The sequence below is a fragment of the Mesocricetus auratus genome, unplaced genomic scaffold (assembly GCF_017639785.1).
Source record: "Mesocricetus auratus isolate SY011 unplaced genomic scaffold, BCM_Maur_2.0 Super-Scaffold_100044, whole genome shotgun sequence".
In the NCBI taxonomy this organism is placed as follows: Eukaryota; Metazoa; Chordata; class Mammalia; order Rodentia; family Cricetidae; genus Mesocricetus; species Mesocricetus auratus.
The window spans coordinates 2362306-2374546 of NW_024429221.1; the positions used below are offsets into that span (position 1 = coordinate 2362306).

Genomic DNA, 12241 nt, shown 5'->3' on the forward strand with positions numbered 1-12241 from the left:
CACTGCCCCTACAGTGCTAGGGGAAATCTGTGCTTACTGTGTGTGAGTACCCACCAAGGTGAGAAGGAAAATCATTTCCAACTGTTGCAAGGTTAAAAATAAGTAGGTAAATAAATAAATGGAGAGAGGGGAAGAAAAAAAGAAAGAGGGAAGAAAGAAAGAGGAAAGAAGGAAGGAGGAGAGAGAGAGCCGGAAGAAATGAGAAAACACAGTTTTGAAGTCATGAACACAACATGGCAAACGGTCAAACTGTAACAGCTGAGAAGATCCAAAAGATGATGAACTTATACCGAGTGAAACGTACCCTAAGAAAGCCTTCCTGTCAATAAGGCCCTGTTCACTAGTAAAACATTGTGTATAGCATCTGGATATGGGTAGCGGACTTTAGCATTCTTTATCTATATTCGATTCTAGGCATACTTTACCCTTAATTGACATTCTGAAGTCCTTTTACACTCCTCTCAAACTGGCATTAGGTTCCCAAAGGAGATACCTCATACTTCTGAATGCTGATTCAATTGATGGCTTTTATGGGACATCTTTACTTCAAGGGACGAGACAAGTCAGACCCTCCTCTCTCCACCAATCCTGGGCAAACAACAGCCATGTGCATCTGGCCCACTTTCATGTGCACGTTTCTTTGAAGTGAGGTTCTCCAGAGCCAAGCCAGGCGGAAGACGCCTTGGAAGAAAGTTGCTGCTTGACCTTGGTGAGCTGCAAGCATCACCTGCCATCAGCCACTGCCATCCTTAACTTCCACCTGCCAGACTGCACCTAGAAACAGATCTCAGAAGTCCAAAATATTCCTTGCACAATTATACTTTAAAAATCAACAGATTCTCACCTACAATAATAGTATTCTGGGTTCCCAAAATGTCCAAGAGGGTTCTCCTACTGAGATGGTTTCATTAGACTTCTAAAGCAAACAAAACCCCTGAAAGCTTATGTTTACAAAAACCATGACATTTATGCTGTTTTAATCATATTTCTTCTGAATTTAATGCCTGATTTATGGCAGGATTAAAGATGTTTCTAGGTGTTATGTAATATCTGGTGATATTTAGTAGTACTGATAATTCCAGGCACATCTCAAAGCATGAAGTATCACTTAGCTGCTCCAGAGCTCTCTTGTTTGACCTTGCATGGTATTAAAAAGATTGCAGATTTTCTCAGTCTTTGAATTTCAATTTGGTGGCCACCCTTAAGACAAAGCTCTCCATTTAGTTAAGTCTCCATGGTTATGCTTCTCTGATCATGGGCACTATTCTCCAGTATAACAGAAAAAAGAAGAGAGAAACACATGCAAAAAGGAAAGAGAGATAGATGAGTAGAAATAGTATGTACATCTGTTATAAAAATCCCCAGTAATAAGCATGGAGAGCCTCTCTCACTCAGGGATCTGGATCACATGGCAGTTCATTTACTTTTCTTGGTTTTTATTTATTTGTTTTGTCCTGTCAGTTGAAATGTAAGCAACAAACTAATTCATGAGGTACATAACACCTTCAGAAATCTCTGTGCCACGGCTCGTTGTATGTCTCTAGATAAGTCTCAGATATAGAGAGGTAGGACTCAGAACACACTGTGTACACTTGCACCCAGGCTCCCAGACACGTTCCCAAACCCCCAGAGTCCTGTTTGAACTTGGCAGTGTGGGGAACTGCAAGAGGATAATGGAGAAAGGGTTGAATAAATTCTGGAATCCCTCATAGACTATCAAATAACATTCCAACATCTTCTTTAGCCTGTCCACTGACTAGATTACATATTCAGGCTTCATTAAGATCAATAAAAGGAGATAAATGGTGGGGAATACGATCAGCTCACTGTATACATGTGCATGTATGTATGCAATATATATGAAATTGTGGAAGAGCAAATTCATTAAGAAGACTTTATACCTCTCCTAAAAATGTCTATCACCTCATATTCACTCACCCTCCTAAGGGAGGCTCGGCTAATTGTCACTCTTTTTCCCCCCAGTTAATAATTGCAAATATGTTTTGATTTATAAAGCAGATGCATGGCTGTTTCCCGCCTTCCCAATGGAACAATGAGTATTCAAAGCAAGGAAGGTTGCTTTCAGTGGTCAGCATGGAAGGATCACCTAGGAAGGAGTCTCAGAGAGGGATTGGCTAGATTTGGCTAGACTATGGACATGCCTCTGAGGGATGGTTAAGTAGGTAGTATGGCCCATCCTGAATGTGGGCAGCAAGAGTCAGAAGGAGAGAGGCCCCCGAGCATATAAGCATTTGGTGCTCTCTGCTTCTTGACTACGGATGTAATGTGATCAACTGTCCCTCACGCTTGCCACTGTAACTGGAGCTGGACTCTAACCTGGAACTGAGGACCTGGTAAAAATAGTTTCTCCCCTAGATTGCTTTAGTCAGATTGGTTTGTTGTTGTTTTGTTTTGTTTTTTTATTTTGGTTTTTCAAGGGTTTCTCTGTGTAGCCTTGACTACCCTGGAACATGTCATGAGACCAGGCTAGCCTCGAACTCACAGAAATCCACCTGCTTCTGCCTTTCAAAGGATTAAAGGGTTAGTGGGCCACCACTTCCTGCTGTCAGACTGTTTTTATTTCTTTAACAGGAAAAGAAATAAACATTCAAAGCAATTGGTATAGCTAGCTATTCTTTGAATCTTATAAGATAGGGGTAGTTTCAGTAAATACTGCTGAAAATAATGTACAATAAATGAATTCTGGACATGGTGGTACTAGCCTTTAACCCTAGCAGTTGGGAATTAGAAGGAGGAAGACTCAGTTTGAAGCCAGTCTGGCTACATATGAATTCCAGGTCACACAACATAAGAAAGGGTGTTTGGATGACATAAGCAACAGTGAAAGATTAGGCAGAAACAAATGAAAGGCTAATTGCCTTATAGTGCCCATGGCTTTGCATAATGAAAAACAAAACCACACCTAGAAGCAATGGTTAATAAGTTCCTTCATGAAACAGAATCTACGGTTTACAACATTGAAAGTTTGAGGGCTCATGAAGTCAAATCTAAGACTTCTCCAGGTCCCCTGTATAACCTCTGTGTCCAAGAAGGCACCACGTTTAGAAGATAGTGTCTGAGGGAAGACAATATTTGGCCCTACCCAACAATCTTCCAAGGTTTCTATGTCAATTTATAACAATAGAATCAACTAAGCAGGGCTCATAGGAATTCACAGAGACTGAAGCCGTGACCATGGAGCCTGAATTGGTCTGTGCTAGGTCCTCTGCAAATGCTATGGTTGTTAGTTTGGTGTTTTATGGGACCCCTAGCAGTGAGAGTGGGGGTGTCTCTGACTCTTTTACCTGCTCTTAGGACCCTTTTTCTCCTACTATTCTAGGATTTGTGCCTAGTCTATTCCATGTTTCATTGATATCCTGGGAAGCCTGGTCTTTTCTGAATGGAAACAGAGGAGCAGTGGATCTGGGGAAGACAGGAGGTGTATGGGAGGGGGATGGAGGGAGAGGAAACTATAGTTGGGATGTATTGTATGAGAGATGAAAGGAGTGGAGGGGGGGATGTAGTCAGGATGTATTGTGTTTGAGAATAAAAAAATCTAATCACACTGACAGGAAGAATGAACTTTGAAGACAGAACTTAAGATTGATTATTGTGTTCTGGGGGGCATTTTCCATTTCTTCCATTTCCTGTGATCACACCAGGAAACCCACTCTCAAACTTCTGCTCCTTGAACTGAGTTGGGAGTTGGGGAGAAGTTCTAAGGTGAAAGAGGCTAAAACTGAATCTAACTTGAGAATTCCTCTTCAATGCACAATCTCTAGAATTGGAAATTTGCTATTTTACATGTAACTGAGAGTCGGGAGCTAAACCAGAAGAGTTCAAGTGACCAGACAACACCTCAATGTCTTCTCAATAAATTTGATCTGTGGCATTAAGTTGATTGTTTTAAAGGCCAGCTTGTCTAAAATAGTCTTTGTGGAGAATGAAGAAAGGAGTATGTGGGGGAGAAAGCTTATTAGATGAAAAGATATTCAAAGAAATCACTGAGTTTCAAATACCAGTGGAGTCAACTGAACCCAGCGGGAGAAAATCTTTTTATCCCCAGTCTTCCCAAGGAAGCTGTCATACTGTGGGACTTCAAGTCCCTAGCTCTCACAATTGGGTAGGAAGAAGCAGGCAGGGATGTAATCAACGGTGAGAAAAACAGAATGGTAAGGGAGAACAGGAAGAAGCGAAAAGGAAGAATGACAGGGAAAAAGAAAAAGAGGAAAGGATGGCAGAAATGTGTTTGTTAATACACAACAGGGATATCTACATTTCCCCTTCCTGTGTTGGTAAGCACACAGGCATCTGTGGACTTCTGCATGGAGACACTGGGCAGGAAACTAGTCCTTCCCCTCAGGTTTCTTAGCCCTCCTCTTTTTGAGACCTGGTTTGCTTTTATGTGGCTCAGGTTGGTCTGGTAGCCTGGTACTCACTGTGGACTCTAGAATAATGAACTCCTGATCCTCCTGTCTCCATAACCTGAGTGCTGAAACTATAGTCTACAAGTCTCTTTCCTTTAAGTGAGCTTTCCAATTCTAGTGTCTCCACAATGAGCAAAGATGGGGTTCATCAATACCACTTGAACAACCAAAGAAATCAGTGTAACGGAGCAAATCTGCCTGAGCCCAGGACAGGAACCCTACTCAGTGTTCTTGAAGCAGAACAACACTAGAGGGTAACTCAGAGGGAAACACCGGACATCCCCCACTAGTATGGTTCCCCTCTTGTCCAACAGTCACTTGGTCAAATTCAAGGTACAGAGACACACCAGACCTAACTCCCAGAGTAATAGGAAAAAGCCACTAGATAGGTGGTCTGCAAGGAAACATGCCTTAACACAGCCCATACATAACATATCACCCTCTGACTTGTGGGTTATGATTTGAATAACCCTTCTCCATGGCAGTTGCTTATTTCTTTCCATTTGCCATAACTCATTATCTAGATTAGAGCAGGCCCTTCCCCTGCATGGGAAGAATACAGGAATGATAACACAACCTGCCACTGTTCTTATGTGAGCAGTCAAAGTAAGCCCTGCTTTACAAAAAAACTGTGAGCTAGCAAAGCACCCACATAACACACAGGTCAGTGGGCACCCCACCCCCGTTTATTGCTAGTAGTTTCATTTCTTAGTAGCTCAGCACAAATTTAATTGCTACTTAACATACTGACTGGGTTCTGACTATTTAAAAATGCCCAAAATGTCTCTGCCAGGAACCAGAATAAATAAAAATTGAAAACGGGGAGGCAAGACTGGAAAGCCAGTCACTGGTCAACAAATACTGGCTGCGAGAATCCTGCAGTGATGAGAGAAGGAGCCAGCTCAGCAGCTGACCAATTTCTGCTCTCCTAGCCAGCTGTCCCTCATGCGGAGTTCTGTGGCTCAGCTATGAAGACGTTACAGCATGGACAGTTCTGGGAACTTTCTCCTTCCAGCTCATAGTACATAGAAACCGGCCCCAACATCATTCATTGTCCAAGTTCCAGAGACAACAAAGGGGACTCTTGATCGAATTGGTTTAAGTGATTTGGTTAAATTCTGGAAGATGACATTCTTCTGATACAATATTAAGAAAGAAAACATTTGAGCCCCACACCAACCCTACTGCATAAAAATCATATGAAGAAGCAGAAGTAACTGTGCATTTAAGAACTCTTTGTCTTTTGGCGTCCTGTTTTCCTTGCATTTTAAAAAATTATCCTTGTGCAACTGTCCAATTTTGGAATAAGATCGAAAAATGTCAGGGTCTTGGGGTGGAGAGTAGAAGCAGTCAATGACCAGAATGTTTTAGGAGCGCATATCATTTTTATTTCTCAATCTCTTCTCCCTCCTCTCTCTCTCTCTCTCTCCTCCCTTTCTTTCCTATTGAGATTCAATCTGTACCTCATACTGAGCCCCTCCCCCAAGGCTACCCCAGTCCCAGCTCAAGCATTGGTAACCCAGAGTTGGGAGCCTGCAACAAGCAGCAAGGGAACCTGTGCTCTCTCCATCCAAGCTGAAACGCTGGCCTCTGGGTCCTCAATTCCTAGATGGCTGTTCGCCCTTTCCATAGCCCGAATCAAGGCTGCTTCTCCTGCAGTACGTCTGGCCTGTTTTTGTCTTTCTACATTTATTTTAACTCGGCCCGGGCGCAATCAAATCCTGGCAACAAAGCCGGGAGCTCAAAGCCACCGAGGTGGACTGGCGGCCAGCTCCCCGCCCCCCCTCCCACCGCCTAAACTCGCCTTTCAAAAGACAAGCGTCGGGCCAGAAAATTAATGTGTCGGTGGAAAGGAGGATAAAAGGCTAGGACGCGAGTGTCCACGAGTGCTGTGGGCTTTGCAGGTTTCTTCTATGTACCTTTTAAAGATCAAGGTCTAAAAGCTAGGAAACCGCTCTGGACTGCCCTACAGGAGCCTACCCTGGTGGGCTCATGGCTCCCGCCCTGCTCCCTCCCCCATCTGGCTGAGTCGGAGAGAGCGGTTGCTTGGCGCGGTTTGTCTGACACTTGTAAATGGAAGTGGGATCCAACTTGGAAGCCAACGCGCCGCGAGTCTGGGGGCGGGGAGGAGGGGGAAAGCTGAGACAGACTCTCCCATCCTTCGCCTGGTCCAGTGGTCCTCCCTCGCGCCTCTGTATAGTGGGTTCGGGAATACCCCAAGCAAGATCCAGGTCCCGAGCGCACGCGGCGGCGAAGTGGGGCTCCCCAAGGGAGTCTCGGGACGCTGGCTGACCTGGCTCCCGCATGCCATTGCTTCTCGCTTGTGGGAGACTCCCAGCCTCCACGGCGACCTCACTGTCTGCAGACAGCCTATCCCTGCCTGGGTGCTGCCGGGAGCTGTGGTCGTTTGTGGACACGTCCATTTGTGGACAACCCCATGGCCGGGATTGCTTTTTATTGTATCTCAAGGTGGGTGACACCGCCAGCACGCACACCCAGGAGCGCCCCCTTTCCTCTGGTAGCAGGAGCCAGGAGATGAGCCTTAGCGCGCCCGGGAACACCCCGGCACTCAGCATCCCATCCCCTTTCCAAGCGCGCCCCAGCACGCAAGAGAGGGACCCAGAAAAGCAACGAGTTGCTTTCCGCAAAGTCTAATCTTGGTCAGTGCTTAAACATCTCAGAAAACACACGCGACAAAAGTCGGCTAGGGAGAGAAATGATGAACGCGGTATACTGCTAAAAATACCCAGGCTCGCCACCTCTCGTCAGCCCGGCACGATGCATTTTAGCTCAGCGACCCCAGCTGGTCAAGTCCTATTGCTCAGCGAACGCCACGCGAAATCCATCCAGGCCCCCTCTGCCACCTCCAGCCAGCTCCCTAAGATCCCCAACTGCACTCTGGCGAACCGACAGTCCTTCTTCAGCACCTCCCAGAAGGACTCCGGGAGCGGAACAGTGCGCCTTCAACATGCCCACGCGGAGCTGCAAGGGCCCTTTGGCGTCGGTGGGATGGTCAGACTCAAGCTATTCTCTTTTCAAACAGCAAAGCCAGTCCTCCCGCCCGCCAAAAATCATGCTTTCTCCCCAACCACTCGGGTCTATTTTCTCGTCAAAACAACAGGGATCATCCCCTGGCCACTCGGCCAAACTGTCGCACCAGCTCAAAGTCTGCTGTGATTCAGTACCTTTCACAAGACTCAGACGTGGGGAGAGGACCGGAGAACATCTAGGCTACCGTTCCTGCACCGTGGAAGTGGAGGCTGGGTTCTCTGCTCTGCGAGTAGCCTCTTCTAGCAAGCACCCAACTTGCGCCTCTGGGTCTTGCAAGTGCATCCATTGGCATCTGCGCCTTCCTACTGAATGCTGCAAGCGCCGGCTACCGGACTCGCCGCCCGATCAAATCCACCTGCTCCCAGCCGCCACAGCTCAGGAAGGACCCAGAGCGGCTTACAAGCGTGCACTCCCTCAAGCCCTCTCTCCTATCCCTAGCTCTAAACTTAGCCAACTCGGGTACCCATCTCCTGGCTCCTGCCGCAGGGCTGAGCCTCTCTGGCTTCTAGCTGGTAGCGGTAATGACCACAGCTCCCGGCAGCACCCAGGCAGGAACTTTACAAGGTGAAAAGTTTCCCCCACGCTTTCTGATGTCTCTAGCTTCCCGGAACCCCCATCACAACCTCTCTGTAACCTGGTAGCTGAGGCTGTTCTGAGAAGGTGCGCTCCAGTCGGTGCACCATGCATCCAAATAAGCACGTTAAAAATCCTCACGCACCCTTGCCTCGGCCGGCGATGCTCCCCTGCACCACAAGCGTCCTCCGTGGTCTTCCTCTCCGGCCTAGGGCGAGCTGGCCACCCAGCTGCCTCAGCCGCAGTGCTCGCCGCGTGCTCCCGGCTCAGGCTGGGGCGGCGAGCGGAGGCGCTCGGGGCTTGGCGCTCAGGACGCCGCCACCGCTGCGGGTTGGCGGGGCGGAGGAGGGGAGTCAGAGGAGGATGGCGGCGGGAGGAGGGGGACCGGGAGCGAGGTCCCAACGCGCAGCCCAGATCACAGCGCAGCCTGCCGGGAGGAGCGGTTCTCGTCTCTGCTCTCGACAGTCTTACTCCGCTACTGGTAGTCGAGGAGCTGCTCCGGGTTCCCCATCGCTGCCGCCGCCGCACTGCCAAGCCCCCAGCTTCGCTGTCTCCTCCTCCCTCCCCGCAGAGCTGCGTCCTCGTGGGGGACGACCAGTGATCTCCGAGCGCCACGCGAAGACGAGAGGCGCGGGAGGGGGCCGGAGAGACGCGGCGGCCGGCAGCAGGAGGCTCTGGGCGCCTCGCCTGGACGCTGGACTAATTTTAGAGCCGAGGCTTCCTCCACCCCTAGCTGGGCTGGAAGAACGCACCAAAGTGCGGTGCAGAGGCAGTAGCCAGGAGAGCTCCCTGCCGCTTTCAGAGCGCGCGCGCACGCACTGCATTCAATCTGCCTGGCGCTGCATCCCGCTGCCTAGAGTGCATTAGAGATTTCTCTGGAACAGATGAGGAAACTGAGGCACGATAACGCTCCTCAGGCTAGTTGGAAGCGCAGTGGGCCAAACTATCAAACGTTGTACCTCCTAAGGCCTTCGCTGGACTCGCATTGCTTTCCCACGCAGTTCGGATCCCCGGGATCACCTTTGTGTGGGAGGGAATCCGACTAAAGACATGACTCATTACTCCACCCCATCTGAAACACTGTGGGATGGGGAGACATTCAGAATGGGATTGAGTGAGTGATCTCCGGGGAGCTAGGTGATTTGCAACGCCAACTGGTGGCTCTTTGGTTCCTATAACTTCTGTGTCACCCTCACCAGTCCAAGGATTCCTGGCGAATACGGCCACCACACCCCATTACCCAGCTCTGCAATAGAGCTAGCACGGCAGTCTTTGCTCCGTGCCTGCGCCTGCGAGCCCGCTCCCATTTGTGGAAAGCAGGTGCTCACCCTAAGGAGGTGTCTAAATTGCCCTCTCCCAGGCAGCATCTCCAGGACTCTGGGACTGAGCACTGCCACCTACAGAGGTGCACCAGACCTACAGAGCTGCTGGGTAGAGCAAAATCGCTCTTCGTTTTGACCCTGAGTTTCTCTTTGGGGAGCAGGGTCTGTAGCAGTTAGAAGTCTTTGTGCTCAGTCACGCCCTTTGAAGAGTTCACGGAATTTACCTTCTTGGTTTTCTGCTTCCAGGCCTGTGGCCTTGGTGTTCTCAAAAGCCCTCCACTCTTAGTAGGTGGGAAGTTCCCCTTGAAAGCCTTCTTCGCCTTCTGCACTGCCTTGACCGCCCCATAAAGCACTCTGCATGCTCTAGACGCTTGCCTTGAGCGGTTAATGGAAATACTAAGGAACACTGACAGCTCCCCATACATCAACTAATTCCAGGCCAGAGGCACGATGGTGTCTAGGGCTTCACTGTTATAAAGGCCAGAAGAAAACTTACCTGGTCTTCAAAATGCTGTCATTTGCATAATTTTATTTTTTTACTCAGGCACTTTCTTAGGCATTAAAAGTTTATTGCCATATAAATATGCTCCCGATGTGGTGTATTCCTTGTGACTGACCCAAGGCAGCTAACATTGCATCAAAGGTTTTAATGAAGCAAGCATTTCCCATTCCAGTGATTCTGTGGAAGGACCAGGAGAGCTACTGCCTAAAGCCAGCACTTTGGGTAGAGTCAGCTGGTGTCTGGTCGGCTCCTGGGATGCTCAGGGAAGGGATGTTGGCAGCAGGATAGGCCATCTTCCACCTTGTTCCTGGGAAGCTGGCCAGGTAACTGGAGGAGCATGATGCCTTGGGAATGCAGTCCTTCCAAAGGCTCTTAAGCCTCAGAGGCCCTTTGCCTGTAAGTACAGAAATCTGTCTAACTCTCTACCTCCTGCCTCAGGCAGTATGTAGGTAGTAAAGTAAACAGTCTCCACTACCAGAGTAGAAATGGGTTGTGACTACCTGGGGGTAAAAGATTCTCTGCAAGGGAGTGGAGTAGTGTATTCAGTGGGACACTCTCTGGTCAGTTTAGATTTGGGGGAGCAAGTCCTGCTTTTTGATATCAGAAAAAAAATCTATTTCTTCGTAACATTATCTGCTACGTACCTGTGGTGTTGAGGTCACCTTGATGGTAAAACTGTGAACTTAATGAATGAACCAAAGCGATTTATAACATTTAAAGTTCTACCCACAGCACCCTGTAGAAATCCTAGTGTAGTGGATAAATTTATTAAACAGTCAAGAATAAACAAGTGAAGAAAGCATGAGAGTTCTCTGTAAGACTTGATAACAACACAGAAAAGAGACCTAAGTTGAAAAACCAGAAATCTGTCATTATGGAAACTTCTGTCCGCACCTCGGAAGTCCCACTCCAGGTCCTCTTGGTCTTATGGCTCTCCTTAGGCCTCTGAACAAACAACTTGCTCCCCTGGATTCCTGCAAGCTGTACCGAGAGTGCTGTAGCCTGGGTCTCTCTTTCAGCTTTCCTCCCATGACTTGAAGAGTCCCATGGAAACGGAAACGTAGATGTGCAGGAGATGAAACGCTTAGAAACCTTTAGCGAACAGGCCATGGGTATGTTTGGCAAGCTGCACGACCCTCCGGCCCAGATGGAGGAGGCATATGTGTTCCACACAGCTTCCCGCGTGCTCTTGCTGCATGAAGCAGCGGTCAGCTTGGATGCACACACACTCTCCTTCCCTCTGACTCTGGCCCCCTTGCTCTCCCGTGCCTCTGGGATCACACACCCCTTCCCCGGAAGTTTCCCAGTGAAAACATTTTAAGATTGCTTTAATTTTCATGTACCCGTGTGCACGTGAGTATGTGCCACAGGACTTCATGGCCTTCAGAGAGGCAACTGAAGTCAGCTGACTGACAAGACCTGGGAGCTGGGAAGGAACCGAGCAGGAAGCTTGTGGTCTGAAGCCTTGAGCGTCTCTCTCCATAGCCCTAGCCATTTCTCCAGCCTCTCCAGATAAGTCTGTACGTCACACTCTGCTTCCTGACAATCCCCAGCTAACACGCCAATGGCCATTCCTTCCCTTTTTTATTTATTCTGGGTCTTTTACATCATACATCCTGATCCCATTCATTTCCCTGTTCCTTTGCATCCGCCCTCCACCCTTGTACCCTCCAAAAAAACAATAAAACAAAATTTAGGAGAAGAAAATGAATAGAAAAAGGGGGGAATTAAAAATTTCATCATGGATGCCGCAGTGTGACACAGTGAATCACATAGTAACCCCTTTGTCCAAGTCTGATCTACATTCCTAATCATAACTTGCTCTAAGCACTGCCAAATTATGGTTCAAAGTATCCTTTTCATTATTTTTTATTTTAAAGCAATATTATTTACATGCCAATTCCAGTTCCTTCTCCTTCCTGTACTCCCACTCCCCCCGATAGCCCCTCATCCCATCCCCATCCACTCCTCAGGGAGGATGAGGCCTCCCATGGGGAATCATCAAAGCCTTGTCACATCATTTGGAACAGGATTGAGTCCCTCTTCCCTGTATCTAGGCTGATAGAGTATCCCTTCATAGGGAATGTGCTCCTAAAAGCCAGCTCATGCACTAGGAATAAATACTGGTTCCACTGCCAGGGGCCCCACAGATACCCAACCCCCCCCCAACTGACAACCACATTCAGGGGGCCTGGTTTGGTCTTATGCTGGTTCTCCAGCTGTCAGACTGGGGTCCATGAGCTTCCACTTGCTCAGGTCAGCTGTTTCTGTGGGTTTCCCCAGCCTGGTCTTGACCATCACTCATCACTCATCACTCTTCCCTCTCTACAACTGGACTCCAGGAGTTTAGCTCAGTGCTTAGCTGT

General features: G+C 48.4%; 1 protein-coding gene across 8 annotated transcripts in view; it reads right to left on the reverse strand.

The window, feature by feature from the left end:
• The window catches only part of Fat3 (FAT atypical cadherin 3), a 576218-nt gene extending 567546 nt beyond the window's left edge, over window positions 1-8672 (reverse strand). For 5 of the 8 annotated variants that reach the window (XM_040735213.1, XM_040735217.1, XM_040735215.1 and 2 more), the window contains exon 1: window positions 8197-8668. The gene's annotated coding sequence lies outside the window, so the exon portion shown is untranslated. Of the gene's footprint in view, window positions 1-8196 lie in introns of all 8 variants that reach the window. The other 3 variants (XM_040735214.1, XM_040735218.1, XM_040735219.1) reach the window with 3 other exon arrangements.
• Window positions 8673-12241: the final 3569 nt, after the last annotated feature.